Raw genomic sequence first — 22351 nt, forward strand, 5'->3', positions numbered from 1 at the left:
AGAAAGACAAAAAAAATTGCAACACAAAAAGGAAAGAGCAGTTTCTTAATTATTCTTTAATATTTCAATTTCTGATTTATAAATGTAGCCTTAACGTGAGTCAGTAGGTCATTTGCTGTAAGAGATGTAAAGATGAACAAGAGCTTACTTAGCACATCTGCTACACTCCATTGGAACTCTACTTGTTAGATGGACAAAACTCAGAGAGTTTTATGGACTCACTAGAAATCATCAGGTGACATTGACCCACTATGGACAAAGTGTTTTTCTCTTCACCGTTTTCAAAAGCACCTCTGAACCAAAAACTTACCCTAAACGAAATTCCTTGTATCACCAAGTTCCTAACTTGATCACTTTTTAAGTCCTACTGAGTGAGTAGAAAGTGACTTGCAATAGTTTGGTGGATAATTAAGCACTCCTCTCAACTTATCATATATATATTTAATATGAATTTGATGTTAATTTTAGGATGTGTCGAGTACCATATATTGATTTATGAAAGCTACAAGATTCACTCATCTAAACTTGAAAGAATAGACTACAAAATGGATGGAGGAATTTTGCATAATCACATAATTTTCTTACTTCTAACTTTGTTTTATTTTGACTTTGTTTGTAATTAAAGTAAATTATTACTCTACTATTATCAATTTGTAAATTTTTGTTTATAAGTTATTTTGTGAGGAATATTGGAACATGTTGAACACTTTATGATATATTTTGTTTATAAATGTTTATAACTATTCTTGGTGCATGATATATTGATATACTTTATTTATAACTTTTGATGCATGACTAATTTTATGTGTTTTTTACAACTTTGAATGATAAGTTGTTATCGATATAAATTGATTACAGGTTGGTAATTAACAAAGAAATAGGATATTAAAAAAACCAAAAAAAAATGTTGTTAGTAAATAATAACATTGATTTTTTGCAAAATCAGTGTTATTTTAGCAAAAAAACAACATCGATTTTTTATTTTTCTAAAAATCGATGTTGCTAAGAAGAAAACAACATCAATGTTATCTTTTGCTAAAATAACATCGATTTTTAAACAACACATGTTAATATTGATACTTTAACGTCGTTAGTTTCAACATCAATTAATACCCAGTGGTAAAAGTCCTTACTAACCAATATAAAAAGTCAATTTTAGTGTAATAGTGGTTAAAGGAATAAATTTTAATGTAGGGACCATGACCCTTTATTAGTAGTTATATAACCAATCTCCTAACAAAGTATTAAATTAATTAAAATCTATATTTTAATACTTTTGTTTGTGGTTTTCATTTAAACCGTTAAGTTTGTCAAAAAAGAAAAACTAAAATTGTTAACAAAAATGTTAAAAAATTAATGAATTATTAAAATTTCATTTTTCTTGTATTTTAAAATAGAAATTATAATAAATTATCTTTATAAAATTGTTTAAATAAGTAAATTTACAATTCATAAATGTATCTTTTGTGGATTTTTATAATTGTTAAAGATTGACTAGATAAAAATGTTAACAATTTGGTATAATTACATTTTTTGTCCCACTATTTATTTATTTTGTTCAATTTCATTTCATATTTAATTAAAAGTTCAATTAGATCTAATCATTTTTAAAAGAATCTCAATATAATTATTTTCATACAATTTTGTTGTTAGGATTTACTACTAACATTAATTTAGAATCATCCTTAAAAAATTGAAAAGACCGCATTTGGCAGAATGGATACCTAATTCCTCTTTTGTTTTTAATGACAACTTAGAATGGATACCTAATTCCTCTTTTGTTTTTAATGACAACTTATTCAATGCGAAGTAGATATTACCCAAATAAATCCCCTCACCATTTTATCCATTTCACAAATATCAGTAGGCATCCAATAATCTTGCATAACATAAGTAGGTATAGATGATAACACAAATTTTACAAGAGTGGTACGACCAACTCTATTTAAAATCTTATTCTTCCAACCAGCCAATCTCCCCTTTCATTTTATCTAGAATGAAAGCAAAGTCATAATATAATTCTTAAGTCTCCCAGAAAGAAAAGGAAAACCCGAGCATTTATCAATTCTTTGGGTTTGGGTATACTAGACTCAAATTAATCCTTCAACATAAGCACAATTTCTAGGAGCAAGAAATCTAGATTTGTAAGTATTAATCTTGAAGCCTTCTTCCAAACTAAAAGAGTCTAAAACTTGCTTGATAAGCCTTACATGAGAAGTTGTTGCTTTGATGAATAGGAAACAATCATCAGCAAAGATTACAATAATCTGCATGAGAAATCCAAGCTGCCTGAGAGTGAAATCTTCTATTTTTTTCCTAATATGGCCTGAATTATGAGTAAGGTAACATCTCAACAAGAACATGAGGAAAAGACAAAAGAGCCAATCAGGATTTGACAAGTATCTATCCAATTTTTTTACGAACACGACCTAAACTTCCTCATTTAATATCTAAATCTAGCATGCTACACGAATCCATCATTCGACCCAAATGATCAGTTGATCGATTTAGATAAAGAAAAAGAACCTCCACACTAATTACCTTATGTTGCCTAATTACTCGCCAACTTAACAAAACCATGCATTCTCCCTTTTTGTCTTAATCTAACTCTATCCAACAACATTACTACATTAGAAATACCAAAACAAGAGTAACAACATGAATGAACTAACCTAGCTCGTGTATGGCTCGAGTTCAATGTTCGAAGAAGCTCAACTTACTTTCAATAATTTGAATTCCAAGTTCTTAAAAAAAATTTACCTTATTTTATTACTAATCTTTCTCGAAAGTATATTATTCCTAACATTTTTAGTTTTTTTTTTTATCGGCAGATCTTTATTGTTAATTGTTAATTTTTTTAAGAAAAATCTGAAGAAGTATGTTTTACAAACATTTTTTTTAGACAAATGCGTGCGTGCATGCGTAGTTTGTTTGAACATAGTTGCCGTCATATATATACATGCATCAACTAAAACTAAGTCCTTAACATTCTTTCAACATTAGAAGAATTAAATCAATTAAATATACTTAATTGAATTTTTAGTGTAAATTATTAAACAAAATAAAACATTTAATAAAAATAGAAAATAAAAAATGACGCTGTTAAAACATTATGAAGGAGGGGGGGGGGGGGGACAAAGCTTGATAGATGCATTTTTACTACGTGTTTGCTGTTCGATAATCATAAAAATCGTCTTTCTTATAGTAAATTGGAGATTATTTTGAGATATTTTACAGCATTTAAAAGTTATATTATATATATATATATATATATATATATATATATATATATATTTATATATATCACCAATCTGTCATTGGTGCTGCTTTTTATTAATTGGTTCTATGATTGATGCAACAATGACCTACTTTTGTTTTAGCAAAATCTCTTTGGGACTTTTAAGTCTTTAATATAACAGTTGGGCGGTATATCCAAGTCAACTTATATATACAATCATTATGTACTTTATGGAAATATTCAGGAGACGCGTTTAAATTCTCGTGTTTAATATATTTTAAAATGGAATAGAATTTAACATGAAATTTTAAAAAAGATCTGCACTTCAGTTTATTGAAAAAGATAGAATCAAATGAAACAGAATTGAATAACTATAGTAATTATGTTTTATTGACTAAAAAATTACTTCATTTTATTTCTCTTTCATCTTCTCATTGCCATTTCCACTACCATTCAATGGCAAGCACATTCGTTTTGTTGACAAATTTACCACAAAGGGTCCCTTTTATAAAGTATTTATCAAACTGGGTCCCTTTTCAAAGTATTTGCAAAGGGGGTCTGTTTTTGCATGAGTGCCTCCAGAAGCATTGGCAAAATACGGGTGCCGCCATCACCAATGGCGAGACACCTGATGTGGACGCAGTGTCGCTGCTCCCATTGACAAGACATGCCACGTCAAGAAGGTACCACCATCACCAATGGCAAGACTGACGTGGAGCCACATAAAGAAGGTCTCGCCTCTCCCATTGGCGAGACACCTTCAGCCATGCACAGTGTTTGCAGTGTAGGGTTGCAGTGTTTTCTGAAGATGCAGGTTAGGGTTGCAGATGAAGGTGAAAATGCAGGAGTAGGCTTTTGACCGTTGCTTGTTTATGTTTTCTCCTATAAAAAAAATGCTCCATCAACGTAAATTTATCTACACTTCTCCTCTCCAAGCTGAGCTTCTCCTTCTCTTTCTCCTTCAATGTGTGCTTGTTATGCTTGATGTGCTTCCTTAAAGTTTCGTGTGTGCCCTTGTCCTCCATAATTCCTGGTAAGTGATTTTCGAAATAAATAAGATTTATATATTCTATTGATAATATTATAAAAATAGTAGGTTAGTTAGTATTAATGGATATTCTAAGCTTAGGTTAGTTAGTATTAGTAGGTATTGTGTTCTTAATTTTTATGTATTAATAGATATTCCAAGGTTAGGTTAATTAGTATGAAAATATTATTTGGTTGTTGTATATATTATTAGACATTATATATGTGATATATATATATATATATATATATATATGATACTTTAATGAGGCACACGTAAATAACCACGACGACGAAGAACAAGTACAAAGGTTTACCCGTGCATGGATACTAAGATTCATTGGAGGTGTCTTGTTTGTTGACAAAAGCAGTAACAAAGTTTCGCTAAGGTACCTTAAATTTTTACGTGACTTTGGAGACTATAGCACATATACATGGGGACCTGCCGTACTTGCTTTTCTATATAGAGAGATGTGCAGTGCCACCAATTATAAAACTAAATCAATCGGAGGTATGTGCATCTTACTATAAATGTGGGCATGGGAACGATGTATAACTTTGGCTCCAAAGAGGACTCCTTCCTAAGTAGAAAATAAACCACTTGGGCACAAGTTAGTCATTCCTAAAAGCGTCTTTCATTTCAAAAGAATAAATGGTTTTAGGGTATATTAAATTTTAATCTTTGTAGGTGGCTGCGACGTGGAAATCAACATATCGGCAATGATGATGTGAGAGTTTTTTGTTGCAAGTTGGATATTATGAAAAGTCATGAGGTAAGAACATGGTATTGTATTTGTAAAATAAAAAATAATGTGTTATTTTACTAAAATGCTGACAACTATGTTGTTATATGCAGTTTGTGTGGGAGCCTTACACAACAACTGTTATATCATGGTTGTCTCCCATTTGTGTAGTCAGAAGTGACGCACGGTGCGCGGTGGTGCGACTAATTTGTTTCCAAGTTATTGAGTGGCACCAACCGGATAGAGTATTGAGACAATTTGGAATGCAACAACCAATTCCAGAGTCTCCTTCGCAGCCCTTGAACATTCATGGCATAACACTGAAAGGAAAACATGACGAAAATTGGGGGCAATTGTTCGCCCCAATGATTGATCAGTGGAACAATTGCCATGCTATTAGGGTCGACGCTTATCCCCGACAAGAGGACCTATTGATCTTTAACTCCGACTACATGGTCTGGTATAGGCGAAAGATAAAGATGTTTGTTGACCCACAAAATACAAACACAACTACATTGATATTTTTTGTTTTTTCAATATTTAACTTTAAATGTTTTTTTTTTAATGATGCCCATTAATTTTCTGACCCTAATAATTGCAGGCTGAAGTTGCGGAGACATTACAATACATGGTGTCTCCTCAAGGGAGGAATACATGGACAGTTGATGATCTCGTGCCTTATGTGGATACAATTTCTCATTTGAATTTGACACTTAATCTATCGTATGCAATTTATTAAGGCTTACTAATGGATACAATTTATGTCGCGCATCAAACTATAATAATAAATAAAGTTAAAAAAACTAAGGTAGACAAAAGAAAATAACTAATGCTTCTAACTAACAATGAACACCAATGCCATATGTGCACTAAGGTAGACAAAAGAAAATAATTAATGTCACTCAACCTGGATTGATCCACTCCATTTATTTCAACTTCTAAATGTAATTTTATTACATTAGATGCATATGAGTTTGGAGTTTTTCCACCTTCCTGTTTGTTCAGGGGTTACAGATTAGGGCTTATGGGTTACTGGTTAGGGCTTAGGGCTTAGGGCTTAGGTGTTATTCTGTTGTGTTATTCTGTAATGTTTATTCTGTAGGGTTTAGTCCTTGTTCCAGATAGTCCATTATGACTAAGTCCATAGTTTGTCATTGTAGATAGTTGTCCTTTAGTATCAATTTGAATATCGTTAAGTACAACATTGTAGATAGTTCTCCTTTAGTATCAATTTCGAAAATAAGTAATGTATAAATTTCCTGACAAAAGTACACATTCAAAAAAAAGTAACTGACGATTTCATTGAACACCACAAAGTAAATACATTGAACAAAACCTCAACCAATACAAGTCATTCATCTAACATACATAAATAAATTAAATGAATTACTCCCACGGTCAAATTGCATTGGACTTCGGCTCCTATTGTGCCCTTCTACTCCATATCTACTACATTTTCGTCTGTGGTTAGATGGTTCGAGCCAATCCATCTCATTCCTTATTGTCGCAACCTACCCTTCGTCGGGAGGGCGACGCGAGACTCACGGGTGCGTCTTCCAAGAAAGGAAAATGCGTGGAGTCGCCACCAATGTTTATTCGAGGAAAATGTTGGAAAAACTGGAAAAGACGTAGTCTGCGAACTTTAAGTGTGAAAGGTTTGAGAGTTGTATTTACGCACGGGGAAGGTATTAGCACCCCACGCGTCCGTCACGAGGGACGACAGCCTTTAATCAAGTGTGCAAGTATGACTTCAATTTGTTTTATTTTTCCCTTTTACGTTTTTATGTCTTTTTATGCCTTTTTTGTATTTTTATCTTTTTGTGGTCGACAAGGGTGTTTCCCTTGCTCCTACGTATTCCTCAATTGTGATAAGGAAATCAGACCTACGTAGTTCTTTGAGAACTAAACGTTGGTTAAGCTGTTTTTATCTTTTTTTGCAAGATATATTGTGACCAAACAAAAAGTCGTTTAAGGCGTTGGACCATTTAAGCGATCTTTTGATTCTTTTGAAAGGACAGAAAACATTAAGGCATTGGACCATTAATGATCTCTTGGTTTTTTGAAAGTAGTGACAAAGTTATGTGTTGACTTTAGGTTTTCGAAAGTCCACGTTTAACCAATAAAAGCAAAGAGGACCATTTAAGCGTTGGACCTTAAAATGGTTTCTAGGTGATTTTTATGGACAAAGCTTGATTTGTGAGTTGATTTTAGCCTTAGTTTCACTTTTGTTATTAATCAATTCAATTAAGAAAAATCCCAAAGAAAAGTGTCTGATTGATTTTTTTTTATTATTTTATTCAAGGATATTTTTGATTATTTTATTATTATTTTGCCTTTTTTGGTTTTAAACGTGGTTATGGCGTGAAAGATTGGTTGGATTTTATTCTAACACAGATTAAACGATATTACAACTCAAATAATCGGTGGAAATTCATTTTATTATTGATTAGGCGAGAAAACGGCTTAAGTAAATGGTTAAAACACATCTAAAGGGGGTACGGAAAGCAAACGAAATAAAAATAAAAGCACGCGAAACAAGTGGGGACCACTAGGGGTACATAGAATGAATTGAAAGGTTAGATTTCGGGAACTTACCGGTTGAAGACCGAAGAACGATGAAGAACAGTGGAGAATCTTCACGAAATCGCTCACGGAAACGTTTTGGAAGCGTTACGGAAGCACCTCGGCTTGGATTTTCTTCATAGAAACAATTTTTCTCACTAATTTCAAGAGAATCCTAAATACCAGAAGGGATGAATGAAATTACTCTGCCCTCTTTCCCCTATTTATAGGGGAAAAGAGGGAGTTGGTTGCCGCCCAGCTCGCCCTGGCGAGTTGGGTTGCTTCCACTAGAAGGCACCGCCTTCTATTGGAACACCCTGGAAGGCCTAAGTGGGTCTGGTTGCTATTTGCACACCCTTTTTTTACTAAATATACCCCATTTTGCCTTTTTTGCTGATTCTTTTTCCGTAACATTACGGAACTTTACGGATTACGTAACAACACTTATTTTCTTTCCGTAATGTCGTGAAACCTTACGGATTTACGCAATAATCCCCTTTTTTTACCTCTGGAATGTTGCGGAACTTTACGGATTGCGCGACAATGCTCCCTTTCGACTTCCGGCATGTCGCGGAACTTCACGGATTACCTAACAATGGGTGTTAAGTACCTCGAAGCGGTCAAGCAAAGGTTGCAGGCCATCAAACAATGCTCCCCCGAACGAAATTAGGGTATGACAGTTGCCCCTCTTTACTTATCTTTTATTAGAGATAAAAGCGAAGTAAAGATAAGACACTAATTTCATTCGAGCGGATCATCATTCGGCCGGTCAATGTCCCCACCAGCGAAACCTATCATTCAGAAAGAAAAGAAAAGGCATCAGAAGCGTCAACAAACTTTAGTGTCTTGAAAGTGACAAAGTTGGACAACCACGATACTTCCCTACGCCATTGCACTCGACCGTCCCTGCCCAGCAGAGAAGAATCTCGTGCGTCATTGGGCTTGAATGTTTCCGGACAACGAGAGTAAAACCTGCAAAAATTTTGAAAATAAGCAGAACCGAACGACCAACATCATCCTGATACCATCGAATTCGTTCCCCTTGGTTGACGAAAGGTGCAGATGACCATAAGGTATCTCCGCCTGCCACCTGACTCGCTATCCCTGGATGGCAAAAGGTGCAGAAGACGATGTTAGTCTCTGCGCGTCAACGGGCTTGTTTGCCCCTTGGTTGACGAAAGGTGCGGGTAACCATACGGTAACCCCGCATGTCACATGACTTCACGGGTCAGGACGACAAAAGGTCCAGAAGACGATGTTAGTCTCTGCGCGCTATCGTGCTCTAGGTATGATGGATAGCAAAAAAATGTTTATACGGATAACCACTTGGGTATTTTCGCCTGCCCCCCAACTTCACGTGTTAGTATTGACAGAAATTGACTGTGCGGAGAAATTACTTGTGTATCTCCGCATGTCAACTGACTTTAGGGTCAATGTGACAGAAAGCGCGGAAGACGACGTAAATCTCCGAGTGTCAACGGGCTCGTGGGCCGCGATTGACAAAGGGTGCAGAAGACAATGTTAGTCTCTGCATGCTATCATGCTCTAGGTCTGATGGATAGCAAAAGTGTTTATACGGATAACCACTTGGGTATTTCCGCCTGCCCCCTAACTTCACGGGTTAGTATTGACAGAAATTGACTGTGCGGAGAAATTACTTGTGTATCTCCGCATGTCACCTGACTTCAGGATCAGTGTGACAGAAAATGCGAAAGACGACGTAAATCTCTGCATGCCAACGGGATCGTGGGCCGCAATTGACAAAGGGTGCAGAAGACGACGTTAGTCTCTGCATGCTATCGTGCTCTAGGTTTGATGGATAGCAAAAGTGTTTGTGCGGAGAAATTACTTGTGTATCTCCACCTGCCCCCTAACTTCACGGGTTAGTATTGACAGAAATTGACTGTGCGGAGAAATTACTTGTGTATCCTCGCATGTCACCTGACTTCAGGGTCAGTGTGACAGAAAGCGCGAAAGACAATGTAAATCTCCGCGTGTCAACGGGCTCGTGGGCCACGATTGACAAAGGGTGTAGAAGACGACGTTAGTCTCTGCATGCTATCGCGCTCTGGGTCTGATGGATAGCAAAAGTGTTTGTGCAGAGAAATTACTTGTGTATCTCCGCACGTCATCTAACTTCAGGGTCAGTATGACAGAAATTGTGGGGCGGCCGACAAAAGCGAGGCTCTTGCTCTTACGTATCCTCAATTTGTGATGAAGAACTCAGACTTATGTAGTTCTTGATAACTATGAGACTAAAATAGTCTCGGTGTTTTTTCACTGAAATGCAAACATGCTTTAGTAAAGAAACAAAACTTCCAACTGATCAGAGCAACATATGCTTTTTTGGATGAAAAATAATGTGTCTATCGGGGAAGGAGAGTATGCTGATGAAATTTTCTCATAACCATAAATGAGATTTTGGATGTTAGCATTTCGTTTCTAAATGACCATTTAGAGGAAATACTGGGTCCAACAAAAAATAGAAGAAAATCACTCAAAGTGTATCAATCTCACACAAGTAAGTGTTTCATCCTAATTCTGAACCATAGATACGTCATGACTTGATTTCGCAAATCATTTCCTATCAAATCAAAGATTACAATTGTGATCATGGATCAATAGGACTTCTTCTTGGGGCATGGTGCTTTTTGGTGGGAAATTTGGCTTTGAGTGTTTTTGACCTTTTCCTTTTCTGTTTTTGTTTAGTGTGAGGTGAACAAGTCACCGACGCCCAGGATTTTGGTTGGCAATCAAAGGGAGAGGACCACTTTAGGTCATGGTTTCCTTTCTTTTCTTGTTTACTTGGTGATAATTTTGTATTGTTCAGATATTGTCTGGTCCAAAGACCTTTCTGCATATTTCTTTTGTTTTCTTCCGATGTTTGATCGGGAATTTTCTTTCATTTTTGCTTTCTCTCAATCTTTGATTAGGAATTTTCTTCTTTTGCTTTCTTCCGATCTTTGACCGAGAATTTTCTTCTTTTGCTTTCTTTCGATCTTTGATCGGGAAATTTCCTTTTTTGTTTTGTTTTCTTCTGAAGGCGAGGATAGGCATTCTCACCCTGGGTCAAGGTTTATGGTGAGTTGGGATTTTGGCTCAAGGCTTGTAGAACGGCTAGACATGAAATATGTCAAGGTGTTAGTTTGGCCAGCGGTTCAGGGATAAAGGGGATGTCCCACATTATTTCCATGACACACATGCAACAATGATGATTAGGGAATTTTATGCAAAACTGGTCATGCATGCACCCATGTGGACACTCAAGCATCAAGTTTTTATGGTCATGTGACACTAGGGCTCATGATTCATTTTTGCCTATTTAAGTCAACCTAGCGTTTCCAAAATATGCTCCTTTATCAATTCATGCATTCATCCGAGTCCATTTGGGGCATTTGGGAAAATTTTCACAGCATTCACCCTTCAGGCGTATGCACATTTTTTTTCAAAAACTGGTTATGATTAGTGAATTTTTTCAAAGAAAAGCTGGAAGTTATTTCTCTTCAAAAGCATGTTGGCTTTTCAGCTAGACAATTTCTTTTTCTTTTTTTTTCTATTAAGTTATTATCATTTGTTTATTTCTTTTTTTCTGGAAAGGTCGTGCGAATGAGGGGGCACACTACCTACTCACGTCAAACCACAAGGTAAACGAAAAAACATGCAATGGTAAGTCGCAGTAAAAATTGTGACGAAATAACTGAGAGCCATAACGCCAAATTCTAACAGAAACAATAACAATAACTGAAAGCAGTAATGTTAATAACAACATAAACAATAACTGAAAGCAGTAATGTTAATAACAAAAAGTGCGGTGACCTTGGTCACGTGGCTTCGCTCCCTCCCGAGAAATCGAGCAGGTCAGTCATATCTTCGTCTATACGGGATTCATCCGCCTCACCGGGGGATCCTGCAGGCTCCTCCCCTGCCTGGGCATCGGTCCAGTCTCCAGGCCATGCGACCTCAGCCCCAAACTGCTTCGGGGTAAGGCATATAAAAGGGGTGGAACCCTGCCCCTGCTGACTAAGGCTGAACCAATAGAGACACTCATGTATCTGCACCTGCCCATGGTGGTTGGCCACCTGCTGGTGAACCAAATGCTGTAGATAACGCTCCACGCCCAGTGGGCCAGCTGGATCGGCCTGCCGAGGTGGTGGCGGTGCGCCTGCGGCCTGATGTGCATCACCCTGCACCTGCCTAGGCGTGCAGTACTTCTCGATGAAGGCTCGGGTGATCGGCGGTCGGATTACCTTACTGGGGGTGACGGGAACTCCGTTGGACTGGAAGAGGCCCGTGATCAGTGCCGGAAACCCTAGGGCCCTATTGGACTTATCTGGGTCTAGAGGGTGCCTAGTAGGCACCATACCTGAAAACAAATAAATGGCGCCAGCAATCACCTGGGCCACGTGGGCGCTCATCCGTGTCAGGATGGCATACACCAACTGGCACTTAGGCAAAGGGAGGTCGGAGTTGTGATAGCAAGGAAAGACATTGCTCAGCAGCAGTGTCATCCATGTCTGGGTCAAAGTGGTTATGCTGGTGCGCATGATCTGCACCCGCCTCTCTGCAGCGGTCCAGGCGAAATCCTGCCCCAATATGCACAACAACTGGGCAATGGCTTCCTCATCGAAACTGTCGGCCCTGTTCCTCCTCTGGCTGAACTCACACTGCTGGCCTTCCTCCAAAACTAGCGGATCGCCCAGGAACTGGCTGAGGGCATCTGCGTCAAAGGGAATCCACTGACCCCTCACCCACGAGCGCATGTCCCAAACTCCCTCCTCCGTGGGTCAGGCATTAGCATAGAATTCTAGGACTATCTCGGGGTCAAACTTGGCCATGGGAGTCACTAGTGGTGTCCAACGTCTACGAGCTATCTCCTCCTGAAAGTCCGTATACTCATCCTCCCTGAGCTGGACACGCCTCTCCCTGTGGAACGACCATCCCCTGATGGCCTCGAAGCGCTGTTTGTGCTCGGCACTCCAGAAACAATGACTATCAAACTCTGGGGCGGCACTGGATCCTTCTCCTGTGGCGTCTCTTCTAGACCTCTTAGTGGAGAGTTTCTTAGGAGCCATTTCTTGCAAAAAAATTTGGGAAGTTAGTTCAAGAAACTTAATCAAAATGAAAGCCAGATCAAGCCAACTAGCGTACCCCCCCCCCCCCCCTTTTTCAACAAAACGCGAATATCCACACGAATTTTGAAAGGAACACTTATGCGTCAACCCGCGGGTTCTCCTAGGATATTCATACATTTATACCTATCTTTCCCTCGGTGAATGACATCCTATGAGATGCACCTACTTTCGTTTGCAAAGAAAATCCTTATGCCATATGTCAAACTATCCATACATATTTTGCAAGGCATTTTGCTACCTACCTACTCCATTTTGAATGGCATTTTTGCTATATGTTTACATTTCATTCACATATATGTTCATACACTTGAGAGGAAAATTTATTCTATACATATATTCACACATATTTACATTCATTTGAAGAACAATTTCATGTTGCACATTCATTGGAAAAGCAATTTTTGTACTACTCATTCACATTTTGAAAGGCTATTTCATGTCATGTATTACTATTTTGAGAAGCATTTTCGTGCCATTTTTAGCATATATGCACATTTGCAAAGCATTCGGCTACCTATTCAACATACATATGTACATGGTGAACGAAATTTTCACACCATCTAGGCACAAAGAAATCATCACGGTGCAGCCCAAACCAAGTGCTGGCCTAAAGGGGAAACCTCACCAACATGCTCTCACTTTCATGCCTTCTTGCATTTCAAAAATCAAAGGCTTGGGTCCCTAGGCCTAAGTCATGTTTTGGCATTTATCCTAACTTCTGCAAGCTGTCCCCACATCCAAAAAAGGCACTCATACATGCACAAACCCAATCTATAAGTACTATTCAATAACTTATGCGCAAACACCATTGAGGCATTTCACCGACCACTTGGTGGGCGCAATTTTGGGTACCAACAACAAGGGGATAGGGGCAATGTGGCTTGCCCCATTATTTCAGAACACAACCTAGGTCTAAGGCCATCCCCTACAACCCCCCAATTCAAAGAATCAAAGCATAAATTTGCCCCAAATTGTCTCACCAAAATGGTCAAATCATGAACAATTTAGAGCATAAAAAGGCATCAATGGAAAGCTAGAAACCAAAGGATAGTGCACTTACTTGTATAGGGTGGCAAGGACACTAAAATAGAAGCAAAAAAGTACACAACGGTGGCCTAGGGTCAGCAAAAACCAGAATCCTGTGAGTGCTTGCGTTCTTAAGTGAGGGGGAGAAGTTCCTTGGGTGAAAATGCACTCCCCCTTTCTTTTTTAAACCATTTCGTGCAGGGGATGCTCGCCCAGGCGAGCTAACCCTGCATTTTTTTTTTTAAAAAAAAACAAAGGTACGCGCTCTCTTTGGGTCAGTGTTCGCTTACTCGAAGCCCCTAGGGTAAATTAGGCATCTGACCATTACCTTAAAGAAACAACAACAATAATAAGTAGGAATTTAAAGGATACTAGGATGCCTCCTAACAGCGCTTCTCGCTTGTCCGGAGATGGACGTGGGACGACGATCCGTTGATCATGGGCCTAGCCTCCACTCGTGCCCGTCCCTAAGTACCTGAAAGCAGGAAATGGCATTGCGCAGCAAATCGTAGTCGCGTTACCGCTTACCTCGATTCGTCTCTGTCTTTGGATTTGGCTCGGTATTTGACTATTGCTTAAAACGATCCTGCCCCTGTCACAAGATAACAAGTATGCATGTGTATGCGTATACATGTGCATTTTCAAATGTAATAATCTTTTAGTAAAATCTTGTTGGGTTCAGCTTCAATTAAGCGCTTGGGGCATCCCACGGACTGAGCGAAAAGGCTCATGTCATTAAATACTACGCATTTTTTAAAGCACAAAGCGAGGATCGGAACCTCAACCCTACGTTCTTTTAAAAGACTGTGATGAGAAAATTACAGAGGACAGGAATCCCTAGGGGAAACCAAGAAGAGCACACAAAAATAAAAACATGCAGCGACTTCCTCAATAGCCCCAGATCTTAAGCGTAGTATTGCTTGACAACGTCGGAGTTCACGGGTGAAGGTAGCTCCTCGTCATCCATGTTGGCGAGCACCAGGGCCCCTCCAGAGAAATCCTTTTTTACAACGAAAGGTCTTCGTAGTTCGGGGCCCACTTTCCTCTATTGTCTTTCAGAGCTTGGGAGACTTTCTTCAGCACCAAGTCCCCTTCGCTGAACCTGCGCGAGCGTACCTTCTTGTCAAAAGCGTTCTTCACTCGTTTCTGATATAAACGCCCGTGCCAATCCTTGTATGACACGATCATCTCATGGATAATCTTCTTGATATTCTTATTGGTTGCCTCCACCGCTCCGTTCATCTTTGGTCTACAGGGTGTGGAATTGTGATGTTGGATCTTAAACTCCTCGCACATTTCCCCCATCATTTTGTTATTCAAGTTGGTGCCATTGTCCGTGATGATCTTCCTCGGCAAACCATAGCGGCAGATAATCTCCCTCTTAACGAACCTGACCACCACACTCCTGGTGACGCTAGCGTACGACGCGGCTTCGACCCACTTAGTGAAGTAATCGATCACCACTAGGATGAAACGGTGTCCGTTCGCAGCTTTGGGCTCTATGGCCCCAATCACATCTATTCCCCACATGGAAAACGGCCACGGTGTGGCCAAAACATTCAGAGGCAAGGGCAGAGCGTTGACATTGTCTGCAAAAGTCTGGCATTTGTGACACTTCCTCACATGGAGACAACAATCGCTCTCCATGGTGAGCCAATAGTAACCCGCCCTTAAGATTTTCCTAGCCATGGCGTGCCCGTTAGCGTGCGTACCAAAAGAGCCCTCATGGAACTCCCCCAGCATGCTCTCAGCTTCCTTAGCATTCACACAGCGTAGCAGAACCATGTCATGGTTTCTCTTGTATAGTATGCTTCCACTCACGAAGAAGCCAGTCACCAATTTGCTCAATGTCCTCTTGTCATTGTCGGAAGCCTTCAGTGGGTACTCTTTGCTTTCAACGAATCGCTTGATATCGAAATACCAAGGCTTACTATCCCGCTCTTCTTCCACCAGACAACAATGTGCGAGTCTGCCACGACACTTGAACTCAATGTACGGTAGGTCTCCGTGTGGTGTTAGCTGGAACATGGATGCTAAAGTGGCAAGCGCATCCGCCATTTAATTTTCTTCTCGGGGAACGTGATGGAAGGAGATCTCGTCAAAGAAACCAGCCAATTCCTTGATATAGGAATGGTAGGGTATCAGCTTGTGGTCTCTAGTTTCCCATTCCCCTCTCAGCTGGTGAATCACCAGCGCCAAGTCTCCGTACACCTTTAGTAGCTTGACGTTGAAGTCAATTGCTGCCTGGACGGCCAGAGCGCATGCTTCATATTCAGCCATGTTATTGGTGCAGTCGAACCCCAACCTGGCTGTGAAAAGTATACATTGATTGCCTGGAGAGACCAATGCTGCCCCAACGCCATGGCCTAGAACGTTTGACGCTCCATCAAACCACACGATCCACTTGTCCCTGTCCTCGTCTAGTTTTCCCTCAAACAAGGTCATGATGTCCTCATCCAGGAACTCGGGATGCATGGGTTGATAGTCGTTGAGAGGCTGTTGAGCCAAATAATCTTCCAAGGCGCTTCCTTTTATCGCCTTTTGGGTGACATAGACTATATCGAACTCGGATAGCAAAACCTGCCACCGGGCGATCCGCCCTGTCAGAGCAGGCTTCTCAAAGATGTACTTGACCGGATCCATCTTGGATATCAGCCAGGTGGTATGGCTCAGCATGTACTGTCTTAGATGGTGGGACGCCCAGACTAAAGCACAACACGTTCTTTCCAGTAGGGAATAATTCATCTCACAGGCCGTGAACTTCTTACTCAAGTAGTAGACGACGCGCTCTCTTTTCCCGGACTCGTCATGTTGCCCCAGCATTCACCCCATTGACTCATCCAAAATCGTCATATACAAGATGAGAGGTCTTCTAGGCACCGGCGGCATAAGCACGGGAAGGTTCATGAGGCACTGTTTGATCCTTCCAAATGCCTCTTGACAGTCCTCATTCCAACGGATGGATTGGTTCTTGCGTAAGAGCTTGAACAACGGCTCACAGATAGCGGTGAGCTATGATATGAATCTGGCAATGTAGTTCAAATGCCCCAAGAAACCTCAGACCCGTTTCTCGGTACGTGGTTCCGGCATTTCAAGGATGGCTTTCACATTTTCGGGGTCCACCTCTATCCCTTTCTGGCTTACGATGAAACCCAGTAATTTCCCTGATTTGACCCCGAAGGTGCACTTAGCGGGGTTTAACCTCAATCGATACTTCCTAAGCCTTTCGAACAACTTCCACAAGTTGACAAGGTGTTCCTCCTCGGTTTTAGACTTGGTGATCATGTCGTCTACATAGACCTCGATTTCTCGGTGCATTATGTCGTGGAACAAAGCCACCATAGCCCGTTGATAGGTTGCCCCGACGTTCTTGAGCCCAAAGGACATCACTTTATAGCAGCACGTCCCCCACAGGGTGACGAAAGTAGTCTTTTCCATATCCTCTGGTGCCATTTTTATCTGATTGTAGCCAGAGAACCCGTCCATGTAGGAAAACAGAGCAAAATTAGCCGTATTATCCACGAGGATATCGATGTGCAGCAGAGGGAAATTGTCTTTGGGACTGGCTCGATTTAGGTCCCGATAATCCACGCACATTCGTACCTTACCATCCTTCTTAGGGATTGGTACAATGTTGGCAACCCATTCCGGGTATCGAGCGACAGCCAGAAAGCCAGCGTCAAATTGTTTCTTTACCTCTTCTTTTATTTTTAAGGACGTCTCGGGCTTCATCCTCCTCAGCTTTTGTTTTACCGGGGAACACTCAGGATTTAGAGGTAATCTGTGTTGTACGATGTCAGAACTTAAACTGGGCGTATCTTGGTATGACCAGGCGAAGATGTCTTGGTAGTTTTTTAGCAGGGCCATTAATTCTTCACGGACGGGTGCGGTCATACCCGTGCCTATCTTTACTTCCTTTTTCCCACTGCTGGTTCCTAAGTCTACTAGTTCTGTCTCTTCTTGATGAGGCCTCATCTCTCGGTCCTCCTGAGTGATTATCCTCTCCAGCTCCGGGGGAAGCCCCACATCCTCGTCCTCTTCACTCTCCATCTGACCCGCTTCTTGCTCGAAATTGATGGTTGGGTCCCGGGTATTAGTACCTCGATGGACTCATCGTCAGATTTGGTGTTTTTAAGCGTAAAGAAATAAATATGCAAATGAATGAGAATGAGAAGAGGCGCAGAAACAGATGAAGAAAGATCTTTATATTATAAATTCAAGAACCAAAAGACATAAAGCCTTAACAAAAGGAAACTCTAAAGTCTAGGCCCAACCGTAGAGTTTTAAAGCTACAAAGGGTTACATTATGCTTGTGGCGTAAACGTCTGGGCGCTCCTCCACTCGCCAATTTCCTAGTCGGAAACCAGGAGGACATGGCCGTACCAAATCTGATCTCCTCAGGGAGTCATCCTCGCATATCGCGGCGACTTGGTCTTTGTGTCTTAAATCCGCAGTTATAAAGCTTCTACTGATGTGGCAGGGCAGGGCCCCTTCGGCTTGTTGTCCCAACCACGAGCCTAGGCGTCTGTTCTTCCTTTCCGAGATACTTTTCCTTATGTAAGCTTGCATAGGTTTATAGCCTAACCCAAACTTCCCGTGATTTCCTTTGGTGCTCACCAGGCTGGTTCTGCCGCCATTGTTCTTGCCCAAACCCATTCTGGGCTCGTAGCCGTATCCCAACATCACCCAAGCCACCATCATTGCCGTATCAGACAGGCAAGGCTGGCAAGAGAGGGAATCTACGGAGGCAATGTTTACTACCTCAAAAGATTGGAAAGCCGTTTCCAATGACTCCTCTGCGGCTTCCACATATGGCATAGAGGAAGGGCATCTTACCAAGACATCTTCCTCACCCAATACTATGACCAAATGCCCCTCCACTACGAACTTCAACTTTTGGTGGAGTGTAGAGGGAACGACTCCCACTGAGTGGATCCACGGGCGCCCTAAAAGACAGCTGTAAGCCGGGTTAATATCCATCACTTGGAACGTAACCTGGCAGGTATGAGGCCCTATCTGTACGGGGAGGTCGATTTCTCCCCTCACCTCTCGGCGGATGCCGTCGAAGGCACGGACCACCATGGAACTTGGCCTTAGATGGGAAGCGTTAAACGGAAATTTTTCCAACGTGCTTTTGGGCATCACGTTCAAACTGGAGCCATTATCAATGAGTACTTTGGCCATGACGTGGTCCATGCATTTGACTCACACATGCAAAGCCCTGTTATGTCCTCTCCCCTCGGTAGGGATTTCCTCTTCAGCGAAGGCGAGGTAGTTGTTGGCTGTGATGTTATTGACGAGTCCTCCAAAGCCTTCTACGGAGATGTCTTGGGCTACATGAGCTTCATTCAAGACTTTTAATAGCAAAGCTCGATGAGGCTCAGAGCTCATGAGCAGTTCCAAAAGAGAGACTCTAGCCGGGGTTTTGTTGAGTTGCTCAATGACCTTGAACTCGCCTTGTTGAATAATGCGGAAGAACTCGCCGGCTTCCTCAAGCGATACCTCTTTCTTGTCACAGCCATCTCTTCCCTCGGAAAGACCTTTCATCGGAATATCCCCATCCGGAGCGGGGATCACTTTGACATTTTGTCCTTCCGTCATTTTTGCCTTCCCTTTAGCGTTTGCGGGCTGTGTTGGGAGGTCAGAGGGTGCGAATACGCGACCGCTGCGGTTCATGCCGCTCAGCCTCGTGATATTGGTTACCTTGGCCGATAGAGAGCTGATGTCGGTGGCTCATTCCTTCCTTTCGCTTGGAGGCGCGTACCTCCACGGAACTGCGTGGCTGTTTTTGTATGGAAATGGAATAGGCCTAACTACCGAGGGGTGTTGGGTCGTTTGGGGAGCTGCGTCCCTGGTGAAATGTATCACCAAAGGTTTAGGCTTTCTAAGACTTTCCTCATCTGCGGATTGCGTGCATATATGCTGCTCTTCACCCCCTCATCGCCGACTTCTAGCTGGCCTTGGTCCATCATTTGTTGTAACAGGTCTCCTACTGCTAAACATGCTTCCATGTTATGTGGCGCGCCGGGATGCATCAAACAGAAATCTTTCTCGTGCCCCCCGCGGGGAATTATGCTCCATTTTTCTAGGACCTCGTAGATAAACCTTTTGGGGTTCGTCATGTCCTTTAAAAGTTTAGACCTGCGCGGCCTACCCGACTCGACGGCATTAACCGCTCCCCCTCCATGATTGGCAAGCGGGTTTGTCTTTACGTTGGGCCGATCCTCTAGAAGCGTCAACCATCCGGCTTCTATCAAACTTTGGACCTTGCGTTTGAAGGCCATGCACTGTTCGATTGAGTGGCCCGGGGTTCTCCCATGGTATGCGCAGGTTGCGTTAGGGTTATACCACTTTGGGAAAGGAGGCTGGTGGATCCTTCCAAGAGATATCACAACCATCTGGTTGGCGACGATGGATGGCAAGAGGTCTTCGTACGTCATTGGGAGTAGGGTGAATTCTTGAGTTGACCTCGGGGGAAAGTTTCTTATCGCGTTGGAACCGACGCCAAAGTGGGCATTGCCGGCCGAGCGAGTCGGGGCTGGAGTCAGAGCTTAGGGGGCCTCCCTATGGACGGGCGCGGGCGCCCTAGGTTGTATGGGTGCTGAGTTAGAGGAGTCCCCGACGCAAGCTGAGAAGCTCGGGTGATGTTGCGCATATTAATGGGTACTGTGGGAGATCTGTGATTGCTTGACCCATGCAAGCGTTGAAGTGACGGCGTGGGTATCTCCTTCCTTCCTTTTTTCCCCAGTTGCTCCAATCCTCCTAGCGTTGGTACCTGTGGAGGAGACATAATCGAACTTCCCTCTCTTCAAGCCCACTTCGATCCTTTCCCCGGCGAATACCAAGTCTGCGAAGCTGGAGGGCATGTAGCCCACTAATTTCTCATAGTAAAACACAGGCAAGGTGTCTACCATCATGGTAATCATTTCCCTTTCGACCATGGGAGGGGCTACTTACGCTGCCAGGTCCCTCCAACGCTGAGCGTACTCTTTAAAGGACTTGCTTTCCCTTTTAACCATGTTCTGCAGCTGAGTCCGATCGGAAGCCATATCAGAGTTGTACTGATACTGCCTAAGGAAGGCGGTAATCAGATCCTTCCAAGTGCGGATGCAGGAAGCTTCTAGATTAGTGTACTAGATGACCACGACCCCAGCCAAGCTATCTTGGAAGAAGTGCATCAACAACTTTTCATCCCTGGAATGCGCCCCCATCTTGTGACAATACATTTTGAGATGGTTCTTAGGACAAGTTGTCCCTTTGTACCTATCGAAATCAGGTACCTTGAATTTTGGGGAGATGACGACGTCCGGTACTAAGCAAAGATCAGTCATTTCCGTGAACAGATAGTCGCCAAAGCCTTCAACAGCTCTCAATCTCTCTTCCATGAGATCGAGTTTCCTCTTTTCTTCTGCTGCCAAGGGTGGCCTTCCTGCGGACAAAAATATTGGCTGTGCTGGGGGGTTTTGAGGTTATCCCGTGAGGTTGGGCTGAGGTAGTGCGTTGGGTGCCGGCCCCTCGGCGGGGAACGAGGAGTAGGAATCGATGTCTCCTTGGGCATGCTCTCGACGATCCTCGTGGACCTCATCCGACTGTCGAGCAGGCCCCCCTTCAAGGATGGGGGGGACATGACCCGCGTCATCACGTATGACTGGTGGTGTGTAATTAGGTGGTAATCCATAGGGGTAAGCCACTCGGTTGTATCCTGGATGGGGGTTGCTGATGTGCCCCAGTGTGCTTCTTTCTCATCCTACCATGTTTGGGATAGGGTGGTGCGCGGTAGCTGGGAGAGTTGGGTCTGCTTCGGCAGCCGAATTAACAGCGGCGGCGGTGGCCGTGTTATTCTCCATTAGTTGCCTCATTCCTAGCATGGCATCCATCATGGAAGCCATTTGCTCTTTCAAAGCTGACATGTCGACTTTCATCTGTTCCTGTACTTCCTCTTGGCCACCCATCGTCCTAGATTTGGATCTGGTGCGATAGGGATGCCTTGGGGCGCGTTTAGTTATGGCATTTTTCCTAAAAAACCAAACGTGAGGAGTACGAAAAAAATGAATGTATGCTAGAGATAAAATGTGGGAGTGATTTGATTCGCACTGATTTTGGAGTAAGAATGCGGGATAAACTCATTTTATTCAGAAAGTTATAACTAGTCAAGATCTGAGTGACAATACAAACTTCCTAGTGGTTCCTAATTATATGGGCCATTAAGTCTATCATATGCTGACAATAGCTGAGGAGTCCGTGGATCTCCTCGGGGGCGGAGTAGGCGTCCGCCATTGCTTTGGACTTGGCCAGTAATCGGGGAAGTTCTTGACTCCCGTTCAAAGTAAGAGCAAATTGGTCCATCCACATCGTTGCCTCTTGATGTAACGAGTCAATCACCCTTCCTCTAGCCTCCTTTTCCACGTACACTCGAGCATATTCGTCCGCCACTTTGTGCTCGTGGGCCGTGGCTATATTTAATTCTTCTTGGTATTTGCTGATGATGGCTAACATGTTGGTCTCGGTCTCACATAACCGCTGAGACAAGCTTCTGTTGGACCTTAGGCAAATCCTCAATTCATCTTTCAAGATCAAACTGTCTACTCGTGTTTGGTCCCTTTTCTCTCTCCAAAGCTTAAGCT

The sequence above is a fragment of the Glycine soja genome, chromosome 3 (assembly GCF_004193775.1).
Source record: "Glycine soja cultivar W05 chromosome 3, ASM419377v2, whole genome shotgun sequence".
Taxonomy (NCBI): domain Eukaryota; kingdom Viridiplantae; phylum Streptophyta; class Magnoliopsida; order Fabales; family Fabaceae; genus Glycine; species Glycine soja.